We start from the raw sequence: 4,203 nt of genomic DNA on the forward strand, positions 1-4,203 counted from the left end.
AAAAACTTTAAAGCATAGATCATTTATTCTAGTAGGAGATTTGCTGAGCAGAGGGTATTGGGAATATGGATTAAAAATAAAACAACCATAGTTTTAAAAATTAAATAACTGTAAAGTATTGTATTCACAGATCCATGAACAATGAAATTGAAAAAGACTTCAAAGACACCCTAGTTCAGTGTTTTTTTTAATACAGTGTTCTGGGCATTTTGTCTAGGTCATTGTTATATTCCTTTTCCATGGGTTAGGAAACTATAGCATTATAAAGCTAAAAGAAATTGACAGCAAATATGAAATTATTTGATGGGCAGAACCATCTTGAACATTACAAATGTTTGACAGTCCTCGTCATCTTATTAAATGCCAATACCAACTCACCAGTCATAGAGAAAACAACAGACAATGAAACAAAAAATGACCTCCTTATGTCCAGATGTTCCTCTGGAACAGACCTCTCCCAAGTGAAAATTACTGAGGCTGGTCCAAGTTCTTCCTTTCACAGATAAGAAAACTGAAGTCCAGAAAACTGGACTTTTCTAAACTATTTAATCACCCCACAAAAGATTTGAGTATACTATTTTATTTAGATACTACATAAGTTAACTATACTTAAGATTTCCCCCCCAAATTCTCTGTTATCAGGATTAGGGTTAATCAGCCCTCACTCTTTTTTTTTTTTTAAATTTGCCAGAGAATAAGAAATGAATAATAAGCTATAAATATTGACAAATTAAATGAAGAAAGAGAATTCTTTTTTTATCTTTTATTTTTGTTTGTTTGTTTCATCATAGTAAGTGTACTCTTTAATCACCATCCCCTATTTTCCCCACCCTCCCACCTACCTCCTCTCTGGTAACATCAGTTGGCTCTCTATAGTTAAGAGTTTATTTCTGGTTTGTACTCTCTCTCTCTCTCTTTTTACCTTTGCTTTTTTGTTTTGTTTTTTAAATTCCTCATATGAGTGAGATCATATGGTATTTGTTTCTCTGACTGACTTATTCTGCTTAGCATAATACTCTATCTCCATCCATGTCATTGCAAATGGCAAGACTTCATTCTTTTTTATGGCTGAATAATATTCCATGATATATAAATAGATACATAGATCTTCTTTATCTATTCATCTATCAATGGACACTTGCACCGCTTCCATAGTTTGGCTATTGTAAATAATGCTGCAGTAAATATATGGGTGCATGTATCCCTTTGAATTAGTATTTCTGTATTTTGGGGGTAATTAACCAATAGTGCAATTCCCACATTATAGGGTCATTCTATTTTTAATTTCTTGAGGAAGCTCTATACTGTTTTCCACAATGGTTGCACCAATTTGCATTCCCAACAACACGTGAGGGTTCCTTTTTCTTCACATCCTTGCCAATACCTGTTGTTTCTTGAGTGTTCGATTTTAATCATTTTGACAGCTATGATGTAATATCTCATTATAGTTTTTTTGCATTTCCCTCATGATCAGTGATGTTGAGCATCTTTTTATGTGTTTGTTGGCCATCCGGATGTCTTCTTTGGAGAAATGTTTCTTTATGTCTCCTGTCCATTTTTTAATTGGATTATTTAGTTTTTGGGTAGAGTTGTATCAGTTCTTTATATATTTTGGATACTAACCCTTTATCAGATATATCATTTGCAGATATCTTCTCCTGTTCTGTAGGTTGCCTTTTAGTTTTGTTGATTGTTTTCTTCACTGTGCAAAACTTTTTTATTTTAATGCAGTCCTAATAGTTTATTTTTGCTTTTGTTTCCTTTGCCTCAGGAGACCTATCTAGAAAATGTTGATACAGCCAGTGTCAGAGAGATTACTACCTGTGCTCTCTTCAAGGTTTTTTATGATTTCAGGTCTCATATTTAAGTCTTTAATCCATTTTGAGTTTATTTTTGTTTATGGGGAAAGAAAGTGATCCATTTTCATTCTTTTGCATATGGCTGACCAGTTTCCTGAACACCATTTGTTAAAGAGACTGTCTTTTTCCCATTGTATATTCATTCCTCCTTTGTGGAAGATTAATTGGCCATATAATTGTAGATTTATTTCTGGTCTCTCTATCTGTTCTATTGATCTGTGTCTATTTTTATGCCAGTACCATACTGTTTTAATTCCTACTGCTTTGTAATATAACTTGAAATCTTTAATTGGGATACCTCTAGTTTTGTTTTTCTTTTTCAAGATTGCTTTGACTGTTTGAGGGGCGCCTGGGTGGCTCAGTTGGTTGAGCAACTGCCTTCGGCTCGGGTCATGATCCTGGAGTCCCGGGATCGAGTCCCACATCGGGCTCCCTGCTCAGCGGGAGGTCTGCTTCTCCCTCTGACCCTCTTCCCTCTTGTGCTCTCTGTCTCTCATTCTCTCCCTCTCAAATAAATAAATAATAAAAAAAAATCTTTAAAAGATTGCTTTGACTGTTTGAGATCTTTTGTGGTTCCATACAAATTTTAGGATTGTTTGTTCTAGTTCTGTGAAAAATGCTGTTGGTGTTTTAATAGAGATTGCATTAAATCTGTAGATTGCTTTGGGTAGTATAGACATTTATAAGATATTTCTTTCATAAAATAAAAAGATGTAAAATATGATACTGTATACCTGAAATGTTGGGGGGAGGGGGCGGGATAGAAGTAAAGAATGGGTTTAAACTTAAGTGACCATCAACTTAATACAGACTGCTATTGCAGATGTTATATACAAAACTAATGGGAACCACAAATCAAAAAGATTTGCAGAGATATGCAGAGAATAAAGAGAAAGGAATCCAGGTATATAACTAAAGAAAGCCAACAAACCATGAAAGAAAGAAAGAGATAAAAGGATCAGAGAAAATCTATAGAAATAGCCACAAAACAAGTAACAATAACTATTGCCAATAATCAATAGTTATTATGAATGAAAATGGACTAAATTCTCCAATCAAAAGACATAAGATAACAGAGTGGATAAGAAAACATATGCTGCCTCCAAGCAATTCATTTCAGACTGAAAGACACCTGCAGATTGAAAGTAAGGGGATGGAGAATACTTATCATGCAAATGGATGTCAGAAGAAAGCTGAAATAGCAATATTTATATTGGACAAAATAGACTTTAAGAAAAGTTTGTAAAAAGACACAAAGAAGGGCATTATATAATCATAAAGGGGACAATCCAACAAGAAGACATAACAATTGTAAATATTTATGCATGCAACATGGGAGCACTCAAATATATAAAATATGGAATTTTTTAAATTATTATTATCATTTTAAGATTCTGTATTAACCAGACTATAGAAGATTTAAATTATATACATAATATACATTTTTTAAGGTGTAAAATATCATGCAGTTATTAGGTATCTTAAAAAGTAGGGAATGACTTAACTACTTATTAAAACCAATTGGCATGTTTTTGAATTATCAGTAGGTTTCAAATCCACTGTGAAAATATAGGAACTAGCAATGAATTAAAAACAACTTAGAAAAACTAGTATTGGTCTATACACAAAATTCAGAATATTTTAATTATTCTTCTTTTTCCATGTCTCATTCCCTGGAATCCAGACCCCCAGATTTCACAATTTGAGAACACTTGACCCTGAAACAGACTCAAACCCATTGAATATTCAAGACCTAAACTTTGATATCAGAGCCAAAGATTACAATTTAAAAATTTTATTTGGAGTCTCAGCATAACATCATTATTCTTTTTGCTTGTTTCTCCAATTTGGTTATTTCAGAGATCATATTGTAAATGTTCTCCTTTTCCTTGAGATCCAATCCCTACATACTGTCCTCTTCATTCCCCCTCCATACATACTTAGAGAAAGGTACCCTCCATTCCATAAAACTAATAAATAGGGCCCTGCCTATTAAGAGAACCCCCTCCTCATGTCACTTGCCTGCCTCATAGATTTCTGAATATTGCATGTTTCTCCATCTCCCGGGATCTAAGCAAATGCTAAAATATACACCTTACTTCATGTGAAATTATTGTTTTTTCCTTGGAAGACCATCTATTGTTTGTTGCCATAATACTCAGATATTTCTTCCTGCTGCATTCTGATAGCTATCCCTGACTTTCTCCTAGCACAAATAACTGTATACATTTTTTCTAGTAGCAGCTCCTTCTTCTTTGAGCCTACTATCATTCCACTATGACAAACTTGCCTCTCTAAGTATGGTATCTTTGAATTTATTCTACCTAGTTTATTGACCCCCTTG

This window comes from Callorhinus ursinus, unplaced genomic scaffold (genome assembly GCF_003265705.2).
Source record: "Callorhinus ursinus isolate GAN/ISIS: 27379988/994484 unplaced genomic scaffold, GSC_fseal_2.0 scaffold14, whole genome shotgun sequence".
Lineage (NCBI taxonomy): Eukaryota > Metazoa > Chordata > Mammalia > Carnivora > Otariidae > Callorhinus > Callorhinus ursinus.